Source organism: Anser brachyrhynchus, assembly GCF_964034855.1.
Source record: "Anser brachyrhynchus genome assembly, chromosome: 13".
NCBI classification, from domain to species: Eukaryota; Metazoa; Chordata; class Aves; order Anseriformes; family Anatidae; genus Anser; species Anser brachyrhynchus.
In genome coordinates this window covers 19,871,172-19,886,304 of record NC_137708.1, presented here as the reverse complement: position 1 = coordinate 19,886,304, position 15,133 = coordinate 19,871,172, and the positions used below count along the sequence as shown (strand labels likewise).

The following is a 15,133-nucleotide window of genomic DNA, read 5'->3' as shown; positions in this document are numbered from 1 at the left end:
TTCAGTTTTACCATAAGTTAATGCCTTTTATTGAATGAAAGACTCCCTGTAATTTGAGGACTGTTATGCCAACAATATAACAACTCCTGAAGAAGTTACAGAAATGACAGGAATTAATTTTGCCCTGAAGCAAACTCCTTCACTTTCAAAATTTAAATCCAGAGGTGAAAAAAACACAGTACTCCCCAGCACTAGTTCAATTTGTTTGTTCATTTATTTTACCGCTTCATTTATTTTTTTCCGTAAAATCTTATTTCGTCTAAACCTTGCAATTTTTAAATAAAATTGAAACAATGTCCCAACCTGTTTTTCACAAACTAGGTATGACAAAGACCCCAAATATTCCTGTTAAGCAAGAATAAACTCTCAGAATTGGCAAACAGTCTACAGCTCAGTCTTCATTATTAGTTTAACTTGCAGAAAAAGACAGCTGTAACAACTCACCCAAATATTCGTTGGCCCTCATGAACTTTTTGGGGAAGGTATTATGTATATTTTCAGTTTTTCTTGTACCTTCTACAATGAAAACAGCAGACCCTTCACCAAGCACAAACTACAATTCTCAGGAAAGAGGGTTGTGCCCATTCCCCGCTGTTTGCAAGGATGGACAGTCATAAAGAATAAAGAATAAAAAATATCTACATGCAAAGAATGCACTCTTGAGCAGCAATAGGCAATGCTAAATGTGCATATATTATTGCTAAAATGGCTGGAAAAATGGCTGTAGAACTGACTAACTTCAGGTCAGAAAACAATCCTTTTAATGTAACTTCATTGTTGGAAAAAAATGTATTTGGAATTTAGAATAAAATTAAAATATGTATACTTTATCCACAATTGAGCAAACTTTTCCAACCGGTGTACAGAAAGAAATCTTTCTGTGAACATTCAATTAAATTCCTGATTTTTTTTCTGTTTGACTATTTTGTATGCATACTTGGAAAGTGAATCTTACTAATAATTTTGCTTATATTTTAAACTTGATTCTGAAAGCAACATCCATTTCTAGAAAAAAAAAAAGTAGATAAACTTGCTGACCTACAAGACCAATCCAGTTCACTCACAACAAATTCTGAGCAGAGTCTTTGCTCATAATGAGCTGTATGCATACAAATAATCTGCATTTTAAGTGTTATTTAGAGTAAAACTTTAAATAAATGCAAGGAAATTTTAAGTTCTATATAAATCAGCCTACAAGGAATAAAATATTTATGAAATACTTCTCTCTAATAATTCACTGGTTTATTTTTTTTATTAGTCATTACCCATATTTTTCCCAGACTTTAATCTGATACCATACCTCTGACAACCAGATTCATAGCAAAATGTTGCTGCAGACGTGCCTTTTAAACTCACCTGATTATTAGTTCCACATGTCAGTTCCTTTCTGGAGACTCAAGGAAGCCTCTCCATCTCCTACATACTTCACTGAAGAGTGTGACAGAGCTGTGGTGCTGGAAAGGAGACAGATGGATAGAATTTTATTCAGATCTGAAAAACTATGTAGGACTTGCAATAGAGCTCCAACGCACAACCGAGAAGATATACTTAAAGAAGCCATTTTAACAGTAAATGCAAGTCACTCTTCTAATATAACTGCTTCAACATTAAACAGCTTTGCCTTGTCAGAGCATTAATGATTTTTGTGACCCTCTAGATTCTGCAGTAACTTTCATTTCTGCATTTATTGTCTTTTACAAATACTTGTTTTTAATAACACTGGAATATAAGAAATATTTAATAGAGAACCAATGTATGAGGTGCTATAAATAAAGACTCTATAGTGGATTTTTTTTCTTTCACTGAGCAAATATCAAGGAAAAAAATCATATCTCTTCTATGTTGTAACAGGGTAAATCTAATATAATTTCTGATCTGCACAAGTGCAGCTGCAAAGTCTAGGTCCCTCTCTGCTACTTCATAACGTGGACTGTGACCCTTAATTAACAGATTTGGACTTGAGCTAAGGAATATCAGTTTATACAAATTTTCTCTGAGAAAGGACTCTCCTGCATTAATAAATTCATATAGCACAGATTAACTAGGCTGCAAAATATTTAAAAATGGTTAAAGGTAGTCATTAACACAAACTGCTTGTCTAGGATCAGGCTACTTTACAATTCCCTTCTACCTTCAAATGTAAACAAGATTCAGTTTTCCAACTTTGCACAATTTTTTGATTGTTCTGTGTTTTTGTTTTGTTTCCACGCGCATTAAAATACTGTATTTTTCATGCTATGAACATAAATGTATTCAGGACAGCTGCAAAACATTGCACAGAATTACTGTCTTAAAGCAGGCACTGATTTCAAGCAGACAGAACACTCATTATTCCATCTAACAACCAGCAGAGCTAAGGGTCAGGGAAAAAAAAAAAAAAAAAGACTAGATAAAGATTCCAAATGCATTACTTTATTTCAGCATCCCACTTTAGTGGGAAAATAAAATGTAGGTTCATCTACATCAGAAATCATACATAGAGACAGTATATAGGGAAAATAAATTCAATAAACAATGTGAGAAATGTATATTTTTGCCATCTTAACTTTGATAAGTTTATTTGGCATGCAAAAGGTAACACAGCTTTCACTAAGATGCCAAGTTGCAGCATATGCTTTGCTGGCAACCAGTGGAATACATCCAGTGTATGAACTGGCTTTTCCTCCCCTTAATTTTAGTCAGTCCCACAAAGACAAAAAAATACAGTCTGTTGGGCCAAATGATACTTGTCTTCTTGCCATTGAACAATAATAAAATTTCATTCACAGAAATAACATTTGGGTGACTGCCTAATATAGATTGCCCTTTCCTGGATACACTTTCATGAAACCATACAAAAAAAAGCTCTGGGTCATCTATCAAAACTGTTCCCTGTTGAGTCTTGCAAGACTAGACAATACTGGAGATGCTAAAAGAAAGCAAAGACTGAAAGACACTTGCACCCACAATTGCCTTTGCAACCATACCCTTACTCATGTCTGAGTAGGTCTTATGCTCTTGCTTCCATTGCAGCTTCGAAGAGGTCCAGAAAACACAAAAATTTAAATTGCTTTTGCTCCAGCCAAGGAAATCTGTCAGCATTTTCTCTCAGAAAAAGCTGGAGCAGGGGTGGCAAAAGAACAACTTGATATTTTTTAAATGAAAGGCCTCTCTTCAAAACTATCATAGTATTTTGCTTAAGCTATTTCCAGAAAGCATTTTTGAATTTTAGCCTGAAATGGAATTTCACTTAAGAAATATTGGAAAAGGTCAAACAAACAAACAAAAAAATAAATAAATAAAATTATTTCTAGGTCAAATTTCATAAATCTGAAGTGATATGTTATAGATTATTTGTTAAATTTTTCTGTTCCAAACATCCAAACATTTCCATTTAACCACCCACCCCACCCCCTAATCAATTTTTTCACTCAGCTCTATTTCCAAGGCAATTTCCTAGAGGTCAAGTTAGACATACATAGAATATACATCATTTTAATCTGAGCAACAAACTATAAGACATGAAACAGCTAGTGGAGACAGTAATTTCTCTCTACAATTGACCTTTCAGTCCTCCTTCTATTTCATGTTTCTGTTTAATCACATAGCTAAGATTATTCCAACTCAGCTACTCTCTAGCTATTTTACAATTTTTATCAGATTTTTACGATAGTTCTTTTCAAATCAAGCCTGACAAAGTTCAATTTCATTAAAAAAAATCCTTGAATTTTTCGTCAGATTTAAAAATAACAAGATCCCACCACGTTCAGAGGTAGTATGTCCTTTGTTATTCTATAATCACTTTTAAAGTAGTTTAGTCTAGTTATAATTTCAAAAACAACATAGAAATGTAAGAAATTAAATGGATCACTGCTGAGATGGCCATTATTTCTCCATAAATACAATAAAGGAGCGATCGCTGTTATAAACATGTTTTAAAAAATCCATTCAAAATAAAATTTGAAGCATTTTTGCTCCTATTAAGAGAAACCTTTTTGCCCCCATTATGAAGCATTTTCACAATTCACGTGGGAGGAGACACGATCCAAGAACAGCTTAACTTTACTCCCAAAAAGTTGACTAACACACTTTTTTTCTATCCTCCATCAGAAATTGTGTGAACAGCTGCGCTCATAAATAGAAGACTGAGACTTAGAGAGCCTATAACAACAAATTTTGTAAATTTATTAAGAATTGATTACCACTGATTAAAGTGGTACCTTACACTAAACACAACATTGTATAATCACAGATGCAGTTTTATAACTTTTCATAGATATAATTATGCAACTTGATTTCATCATTTTGTCCTCAGTCAGGAAGTAAAAATATCTTTTTATGAAGGCAGAATATCAAATTCAGGTTTTGCTGACTGTGTAAAGATGAAGAAGAAATAATCAAGAAATACGTTAGCTGAATTGCCTCTGGATTTTCCTTACCCTTCCACCCGTACAATTTGTACCATGGTATGAGATTTTATCAGTGTTTGTCCCCCGTATTTCAAGACTGTCCATTGTGCCAGTATTCTCATTAAAAAATAATAAGTTATTAATAACTTATTTTATTATACTAAGTCTTTTCTTTAGCCAACAGACTTGAACATACAAACTAGAAATGATCTGGTATCATGCAATCCCCCTGGGTGAACTGGCAGCAATGCATGGATCTGTGGTAGGAACGTAGTGTCCAGATATATTGAATATTACTTTATCTGCTAGACATCCTGCCCTGGGCTGTAATTAAGAAACCTAGTTCCTGGTTCCAACTCAAGACAAGATATGTTCATACATCAAGAAATCATCTCTGTGTATTAAAAGGCTAGTCACAAGATTTTTTTGAAGTTTGATAATCTCTTATTAGGAAAAATAACCTAAAAACCATCAGAAAATAGTTGTTTGGTACTACTGTTCTCTTTCCAGAAAATCATGTTTTCACTGAAACAGACCAGCAAAGTGACCAACTTGAAATCCCAATGGTCGAAAACTTCTTGCAAATGATGAAAAGCAGTTATTTTCTACAGAAAATAAGTGTTTTCCCATTAAGTATTTACCATTCAAAGCTCAAATACCTTTCAAAACACTTCAGTGGGATAATTTAGCTAACACTGTTGTGAATGTGTTTTTTTTTTTTGCAGATGCAAACGTAGGTTTACATCATCGAGAGAAGAGAGCGAGCTCTGTGTCCACAAGTGACCCGCAGGAGGACTTCTCCATAACTTCTGAGTCTGGAAATGGAAAATGTATTCCCAAATGCTTCGTTAGCCCACAGTATGGTAAAGTATTTAACCTGAAGTCCACACCACAAATAATTGCCCTTTTAAACTGATAGCTTTAAACTAATAAGTCTTCACTTATAACCCTGATAATTTACTATGTAAGGTGTCTTATTTTTGCATTAACTTTCATTTTTTTCCAGTATATACCATGAAGGAGTTTGTTTAACGTTTTTGAGGGAGAAAAATCTGAGTTGAAGAGTCATCGTTCCGAGTTACTGAGTTACAGGATGAGCAAAGAGCTGCCGCACGGATCACTGTCCTCCGTGCAGGAGGTCTGCCATATATCACATCTCAGCTGTTTAAAACAGGCATTTTGACTCTGCAGCCAAGTCATCTTGTTTGTAGTTATATCTACATAAGGGTCTGAAAAAGTCTTAGGAGCCAGCTATCGTGATACTGCCCTGGTTGGTTAGATGTTTCTTCCTGACTGTATGTGCTCTGTAATATTCAGGGAAATGGGTTCCTATTCTGGGAGACACGTTTGCTCTCTAGAGCAAATCTGATACTATTGGCTTCATGCTTTTATTTTCATTTTATTTTACTTCTGCAAGTCTCGGTTCAAAGGACAAAGTGCGGTCACAGGCTGGGTGCTTTGGCATAAGGGGGCACATGTAGAAATTTCAGCAGCCTTACAGCTGATGGGGACCTGACAAACCAAAAAGAAACAGAGGTACACACACACATAAGTCCCATCTGGCATTACCCAAGGATATTCCCACTTCATTCTTTAGGAAGGAGAAGGAATAAAGAAGTTCTGCAGACAAAACAGCTTAAGAAAGTCAAAATGATAAATAGATTAGTGTCTGCTCTTCTGAAATTTTCCATTCACCGCTGATGAAAATGAAAATATGCATCAGTTAACTCTGATGGGGCCTGTGTCAAAGCACAACCCTGGCTGGACCCTCCTGGCCTTCAGAAACTGATCATGAGCCAAAGAGATCTGGTAGATCTTCAGTACCCGATTACGTCGGCAGCTCTTCACTCTGAGTGCATAAGGAAGATGAATATGAAGAGAGTTTTTGAAGAAAACACGGCTTACACAGGATTGATGCCCCTCACCTCCTTGTAAAGCAAACATTCAGGAGCTGCAAGTTAGTCACCTGGTTCCTGGGTAGCCTGGTAATTGCCTTCCACCAGTGAATTCCCCAAGCAGGGCAAGTGTCAGGCTACCCTGACTGTTCAATCACATATGTGCTTGATAAAGCACACGAAAATACAAGAAATAAAACTAAGAAGAAAGATGGAAAATACCCTCCAGCTGAGGGTGAGTGTTCAGCTTTCTTTCGCTGTGTCAGGAAAGTAGTTCACTTTTCTGTTTCCAGGTTTCTTTTTAACATCTCTCAAGTCCTTTCTTCATTGTATTACCTTCATTTTATATATACTGCCCAATAACATATCACATATTAATATTAAGCTTCAGGGCAAAATCCTAACTTCTCTGAAGTTAATAAGTGTTCTATCACTCAGCTTCCTGGGGCCATAATTTAATTGCTGGATGAGATATGACCAGTCTAAAAAATATGCAGGTGTCATCTCTGTAACTAATATACTCCAAGGTAAACAAAATCATGAAAATAACTTAGTATTAACACTATTAACCTAGCATTCCTTTAGCTCAAAAAAGGGCTTGTCTTCATTAAAATTACATCCAAATATAACTTATCAAATTGGCAGATCTCATTAGTTAGATTTTGCCTTTAAAATCTAATCAGCATCATGGTCCCAAATCATTTTTATGCTCCTTCCTCACCTCACTACAAAAACTGCTATTCTCAACTTAATCAGTTTTACTACTTAGTTATATTTCATTAGACACAAAAAAGCTGCAAGAGTGGGGCAGTCTATTAAAGAAAACATTAAACCTAGAGCTTGCTTTCAGAGAAACAAAGTGTTCTGCCGGACCCCTAAGAGAAGAGACTGGACAAAACAGCACTCTAACAAATTTAGGAACTGTACCTTGCTATTTATCATTAGGCTTAAAATGCATTCTGTTTAAAGGAGCTCTCAAATTCATTTAAGTGGAATTATTGCCAGTGCTTAATTAGAGAGGCATGTTTATTTTTCCTGCTTGCAAACCCACTAATTCAACAGGAGTATCTCAGGTATGCATTCATACCAAAGTCTGATCATTTATCAACCTGACTGAAAAAAAATACCACTACTAGCAAACAAATGAAAAAAAAAATTTTTTTTTTTTGGAGGCAACAACTACAACAGTGAGCAAAATCCAACGGTTCTCATCTTGGTTTGAAGGCTATTAGATTACAGAGCCAACTTGGAATTCCCTCCCAACCCAATGAAATGAAATTCACAGGAGCTTATAGGAGACACATGTAACTGTTTTACCAAGCAAATCTCTATTACTCTGTTTTGATGTTCCTCTGATTACATAATACATATGAAAAGCTGACCAAAATATTTTTGTCTCACAGCAAAAAGAAACTGTTCGTTTTTTGTTCAGATCTACATCACAATTCTGTCCAAATGCATCTTGTATAAGAAAACTTAAAGAAAACTATAGAGGTGGTTAATTCAAAACCTGAAACCCCATAACAATACTGTGGCAAGACATTATTCCAATTCAAATTGGTCTGAACTAAGCGTGGTACTAGATTAGTAGCTTGAGCTCCATGAAGCTTGACACCAAGATTTTTTATAATAATAGTGAGAGCTGCCAAATGCTTAATTTGCACCTCCTTAAAAAGGCTGATTTTCTAAAAGCACCGAAGGTTAGATGAAAAATCAGGGTTCTACATGTTGGTTTCAGCTCATCACCTGCAGACTGCATCATTCTGTGCCAGTTCTTTCGTTTAAATCCTTGCTTAAGTGTCCAGCTGTCTGAGCTAGACTATCAGTAGCAGTGTTAGGAACACTGCATTTAAACTGAACATCAAAACTCAGTTCCTGGCTTCTCACATGTTAGGAGGAAAGTCACACATCATTAAATCTAAACTTTAACTAAGGCTGAGCCCTAAGGCACCTCCCATCCACACTGCGACCCCCTATTTGAGTCTCTGACCATTTCCCAAAGCTCTTTCTCAGTGCTGGTGCAGCAGAAGCTAGGGTCTGACTTCTTAGAGCTTGTCCTAAGTGAAGATTAAAACGATGAGGCACTTCAGTTCATTTCAGTGTGGAGTCCATCTGATAGTTTAAAAGGTCACTGAGTACTAGTTTTGGTCAACTTGTTTGATTTTGCTCTGAAATAGATAAAAGCATTCAAAACTGTCCCTGCGTCACAGCTGAAGGCAGAGACCAAAGGCCACATGCAAAGGAAACTGCCCAAGGCTACTCTTATACAGGTACCATCTCCAAAGCACAGCACACAGAGAAAGAAATTTAGGAATCAAATTACCAGTGAGGCAGGGTACGTGATCCTAAAGCCAAAGCTTAGCTACCACACCTGCTGAAGATCTGGGTCCCTTTGCTGCTTGTACTGTGTCAGCATGTGTTGCTGCTGTGGACACAGTGACAGCGACATTTGCCCAGCCCAAACCCAATCTAAACTGTGTACCAGGAACAGATTTGCAAGTTCACATCAGTAAGACTGACCATGTGTCATCTTTGGCATAAGTCTTCTCCATTCAATTCTTTTACTTGCTAGGAAGGAATACATTTTCCTCATCATCACCATACAGAAGTGAGGAAAACTCTACATTAAAATAGCTCTTACAAAGGGCAAAAGAGATCAGATCACGGTACTGCTTGAATACAGGAGAGACTACATGCAATATAAACTTCAGGCATGCGAGAGATACTGCTGATGTGCCTGCTGCCCAGGAAAAATTTACAGCACCAATGTTGTATGAATCAGTGTGATGGTTGCTGTCAGCTACAAATATCATCTGCATATTACGCACCTACCACATGCAAAATACTCCCTCAATGATCTTATTAAGGAGGCTGTGCCATACATCAAAACAATGTTATACCTACAGCAGCCTGTAGCTACTAAATTATGCCCTTCCTGCTTATTTTGTACACAGTGAAAAATGACACACTTGTGGGTAAACTTGTTCATTAATTCTGACAGATAATTCAGAATACATGCTCGATACCACAACTTAAGTATCTAAAAGCTGTAGAAATAGAAATGTTTTAAATGTTAGAGAAAAAGAAAAAGAAAGAGGGATGACAACATAATTATTTGAGCTACACAGAATTTTAGATGGGTAATAATTAACTGCGTGGTGAGCAGCTGAGATGAGTGATAGAAAAATCTCAAAAGCTTTTTTTAGTATCTAAAAATAAACGGGTCTGAAACAGAAGAGAGTTTTGCAACAATCACTCTTGAGTTTCCTTCTTCCATCCAGACTCTCCTATGTACTTCAGTATCTAAAAAGGAAAAGAAGCTGGACACAAACGTGTAAGAATTGAGGACCAGCCTGTACTTGTCCACAGCCTTGAGATAAGCGTTCATTAAGATTAAGGCCAACCTGGGCAGGACAGCCTCCTCATTCCTACTCCATTAAGAATGCCCAAGTCAGAGGCTGAATGGAGAAAGAAGCCCCCGTCCTGCCAAGCATGGACAATACGGGGCCCAAAAGAGATGACAGCAGCAGCAGAAAATCCACAAGATGAGTGTTCGCTTGCATGCCAGAAAGCAGCTGCAGTTTCACCAAGAGCTGGGATGTGACAGAACAAAAGCATTTCCTGGAAGAGCTTTGTGCCATGAACTGAACCGGCTCCTCAGGAACCAAGTTGATTCCTCTCCACATTTCTTTGGCTGTAAAAAAGCTATGCATAACCCACCCTTTCCCACATTTTTCAAGCAGGGCCAATTACATTGTTCATCGAAAGGTCAGGCCAACACATATGGCATGCAATTCAGTGCAGTAAACATGACAACATTTATCATTAATTACTGTAACCCTCAAGTGAAAAAGTAAACGTAAATAGTTACCTACAAAAAATATTTCATTTTCTATAAAAGGAGTGGCAGTAGATGCTCACTAGCAACAAGTTTATGTACATGGTTGGTGCTCCAGCCAGCAAATAAAGTAGGCAATTACTGCTACTGTTAATGTGCCTGACTAATTTCTGGAGCCACATGTCGAGTGCTTTGCCCTTAAGGTGGCTTGAGCAACTGGCCTGTGTTTTAACAGAGAGAACCATATGCAACCAAAGTGGATCTTTCAGGAGATGGGCCATGGTTCTAAATTGTTCTTGTTGCCAGAGTAGCAATTGCAGTGAAATGGAAGAAAAACAAGTACACACCTACTACATGCAGATGGCTAATAAAAATTTGGGGCGCTCTTTCAATACAGAAATTTAATTTAAAAAGACACCTACATAACAAATGCTTGGACATGTGGTCTCGTTTTATAGAATGCTTGAAGATCTGCTCTCCAGTTCAGTAGTTCAACTGTTTTTTACTTTACTGCCTATTATAGGCAGAAGTTTCACAATACATATACATCCAATACTTAACTTTTATTATAGGTTATCAGACACATTCACGCTATGCATGCAGTAGGTATTAAGTACTAATGTGCCATCTGCAAATATCATAATGAATTTGTATGTTAAACATCACAGGTTTCTGACCCATCATCGTTAGGTATAGAGTAGTCCTGATGAAATTAGCAGGTTACAATATCCAGTAAAAACATATCTTGGTCTGCTGAGGTTTACTCATGCCTGCAAATGTCTGCTCTTGTTTTGTACTTCCATCTGAAGACAAATATTTCCATTTCCTCTAAAACGTTGACAGGTGAATCAGTGTTTCAACATTAAAGTAGGTCAGCCCATGTTGCATTATTCAGTGTAGCAACATGACACTTCTAAATGATAAAATATGGTCTAATACAAATTTGAAGTGATACAAGCATATATCTGCTTTCTGCAGAAGAAAAGTTGCTTTAATTTGAAATTGTCCCTTCTCTATCTGGAAGAAAAATGTAAAGTTTTACAAATCAATTCTTTTTGCCTGCCTATCCTCTTCATGCTAGTCAATACCTGGACAAACAGTCGAAATGAGGACAAGCACATCTGCTCCAAGGAAGCACAAGTGACAGTTGATTTAAAGGAGTATCATCAGCTTCAAATATAGACAAGTAAAAGCAAAAAGAAGAATCAGGTACAACAAACTTCTTGGAGTCTCCCCTACCGATTTAGGCAGGCATAACCAAGCCATTTACTTTATTTTAAAATGCTTTCTCTCCCGTTTCTGTTTGAAAACTCATACCCCTAGGGAAGTCTCAGTGCTCTACATCATCTATACACAGAAATAATAGTCAGCGGGAGAAGGAAATGAAGTAAAGCCTGCATGTCACCTGCCTAATTTGCAATAATTCTGCATAGCACTTTTAGTCACAGGAAGCTGGATATTTTCAGGAAGTGTTTATCAAACGATTACCTGCCCTTGAAAACAATACAGAGAAATCAAAATTGTATCTCTAACAAGAAATCAATAAAATTATTTAAACCAAGAAATGCTGTTACATTTTCTTATTCGAACACATTATTCTGTCACAGACTGGTGACACCATGCACCTACTCTAAAGTTTCCTCCATGGAAAGGAACGAGATTGTTAAGGATGCAGACACAGGCCTGGAGTGCTTAGCTCAAGGTGCACTTTTCAGAACAAGAACCAAATTCTTGTACACTTTCTTTTTTCTTTTTTACTCATGTCCTCTGCATAATTTAGGGAATTATTTATGAATTAGAAAGATCACTGGGTATTTGTGCACAGGCTCAAACAATAAACTATGGAGTACCCAGCCTGAAATGTCATTTTTTTGGGCATTGTAGAAAACAGGCTCCACATGCTTGTTCATCTTTATGTTCAAGCAAATATACCAAAATATACAAGAAAACATCCTTGCAAATGGAACAGCCCATGATCAGAGCTGCAGCTGATAAGATGGAAGAAAAAGCCTAGAACTTCCTCAGCAATATTAGCAGAACAAACAGGTGTGGATTTATCCAAGGATAGAGAAGGAACAGCGAAGTCTGTTACAGCAAGGTCACCTCCTCACCAGCAGCGTGGCCTACTGTAGTGGCTTTATTCGCTTCTGACCCTGAACAGATTCAACAGCAGACAACTCAGCCCTTCTCCACCACACTTCATAAAACCTCCAAAAAGACAAAGGGATCAGAAGTGACCGGAGAGAGGGCACTTAGTCTCCAAATGTACAACAGTTAACTCACTGTAAAGGCCAAGCTGATGTCAACTGACATTTCTCTACTAAATTAACTGATTACAAAAAGGCTGTTTTGTGGTCATTTTTTTTGTTTGTTTGTTTGTTTGTTTTCCCCATTTTTTGGAACTTTTCAGATTATCAAAGGAACTCAGAAACCCTCCAAGCATGTGGCTGAAGGTAATACTCTCCAACAACTCCACTCTAGATATGTATACACACAGGAGCACACTTTGACATTTTCTGTACAAAAGGAAAAGATAAAAAGACTGCTGTTGGCAGCATTAAAAAATTTGGCCAAACATGTGAGCGGGGAGGCTTGGTTCTGGCTACCAACACTAGTTTTCCAACTCACAGAAATTAAGGGGAGCAAGGAATCTAGCTGAAACGATAATGAATAAAATCACTGATAGTCTTTCTCTCAGTCTTTCCCCAAATCACAAATATTTTCTTTTCCATAAGCTCATTTACAGCACATGCCAAATAACCCAAAGCACAGTATGACAGCATGTATGCTCCTACATGCTGTTGATACCACACTGGTAAAGACAATAGCCAACTATTTTGATGGCATGGATTTCTATGGGTCTGCCTTCTTGAACATGAATTCTCCACACTTAGCTTAATGGCAAACAGGAGAATAAATATCTACTAAAACTTCAGAATCACGCCTCTGCATCATTTTCTTCCAGCACTCCTATCAAATACCTACCTACTCGAAACCACAAAGATATTTTAACTCTGACCATGGTTGTTAGCTGCACTGAGATCATTCTTTTGTACTTTCTGATCAACCATAACTGAATACATTTAACATGTGAACAGGCTTCATTGCTCTGTCCGTTCCAGTCACTGTATTTATCACAGAATGGCTCTTATTCATTTTTTTTAAAGCAGTTTCTCTTTCCTTTAGTACACTTATCACAGTAATTTAGAGACTCAAAACATCCTATTTGACCAGCACATTGTCACACAGCACCAGAGTGGGAGCATTTAAAATGCTCTTGACAGCTCTTGCTTCCATCCAGGTAATTCTAATTATGTTGCAGAGCCAGATTCCCTCAATATTTATGGATTGATATATACTGTCATCAAAAAGCATGGATGAACAGGTTCAGGTTCTGTTTTTCCAAGCAGGAGTTGGCAGTGTCTGCACTGGAAAATGATAGCATTTGTTTGATTCCACCCCCCCCCCCCCTCTGGTTTTGTTAGTCCTCTTTTTTTCTTTTTTCTTTTTTTTTTTTTTTTAATATATATATATATTCTTCCTCCTCATTTTCCTTCACTAACAGTAGGGGAACGTATGGCACAGAACAATCACCTCCTCACTGAAAGAAAACTTATGATAAGGTGACATATCAGTTACTAATTTTAATTCGTTTGTTTTTATTGTGTCTTGAGAACACCAAAACAAGATTGTTTTTCCAATTAAAGTGTGAATCTCCGCAGAAAACTGACTAAACAGTGACACCATGGGGTGCCTTGCCTGTTCACGTTAATTAATTTTCACCTAAAATTACATACCATGCTAAGCGTTCCAGCTTCTGCCCCTGTGTAATTATTCAGGCGGAAACAAAAAGGGGGTATTTTTCACTTGCCACATCACTAAACAATAGGAATCAGGGAGCAGTCGGAGTGTAACGGTGATGGCAGCCGGACGGCAAGGCCCAGCCCTGGGCGGATGGCGGGCTGAGACGAGGTTTGGGAGCACTGAGGAGATCTGGAGGCCCTGCCACAGTGCCACAGACCTCGGCCTGGCAGGCCAGTGCTGCTCCAGGCCAAGGACAGCTCTCATCCCCTCCGTGTGCAAACTGCTCCTTCACGTGCGCTTTGAAACATCCTTATTTTTCACTGCTGTTGATGCTAGGGGATGCTAACCCATAAATAGGAACTTTTCTCTCAGGAGCTCAGCTCATTTCTCAGAGTTGTAACCTCTGACCGTGCCGTTACCGCCCGGGTGTGAGGTGACAGGGCTGGAGCACGGCTGGCATTAAGGCCAGGAATGAGGCTGCAGGAGGCCCCGGCCCTGCACTGCAGCTCGCCCTGCACAAGGGGCCTGCAGGCACATGGCTTGGGCACGTCCAAGTTCAAGTCACCACTGTCACACACTGGAGGGTCCCCTCCAGAAGGATTACATGGAAGCAGATTTTGTTATACATTATATTATTTGTAGGTCCCCTCATTCTGAACTATTCCAATTACATGCTAGTCAGTGACGCTGCTGTAATGACTTATTATTTTCTCCTGAGGTATCAGTGGGTCCCCATGCTGAACAACTCTGTGGTCAGGTTCTTACATTTTACACAGACATTGAATAAAAACTGTTTGATTGCTTTCTAAACCGATCTAAACCAAAATAGCAAAATAATGCTGAGTGCATATCAAGGTGAGGATGCTGCAATGGATCTAACTTCAGAGACAAAGTTGTTAAGAGTGATCATTAAAATGCTGGTGACAAATATACAGAGATACATTTGTTTTCCCATATTTTTTTTTTGTTTAAAGCACAAATTACTCGCATTCATTTTCACTAGGGAAAAAAAATCAAGTCAGAAATTCAGTTTTAAGAACATAAATTAAAAGATATTTCTGGAGATAAAAACTGAGGTACAGATGAAGTTCTGTGTTTTTAAAAACAATTATGATAGTCACATTCATATCTGACCCATTAATTTAAAGGTCTGTTATAATTATGGCTTTGCCTGTAAACTCGATATCTCTATTTCAACTAATTTACAA

At 37.6% G+C, this 15,133-nt stretch overlaps 1 protein-coding gene across 1 annotated transcript in view; it reads right to left on the bottom strand.

Moving 5' to 3' along the window:
* TENM1 (teneurin transmembrane protein 1) overlaps positions 1 to 15,133 on the bottom strand; it is an 854,834-nt gene that overhangs the window by 747,422 nt on the left and 92,279 nt on the right. Inside the window, exon 4 of the mRNA XM_080553265.1 lies at positions 1,357 to 1,454. The gene's annotated coding sequence lies outside the window, so the exon portion shown is untranslated. The remainder of the gene's footprint in view (positions 1 to 1,356; positions 1,455 to 15,133) is intronic.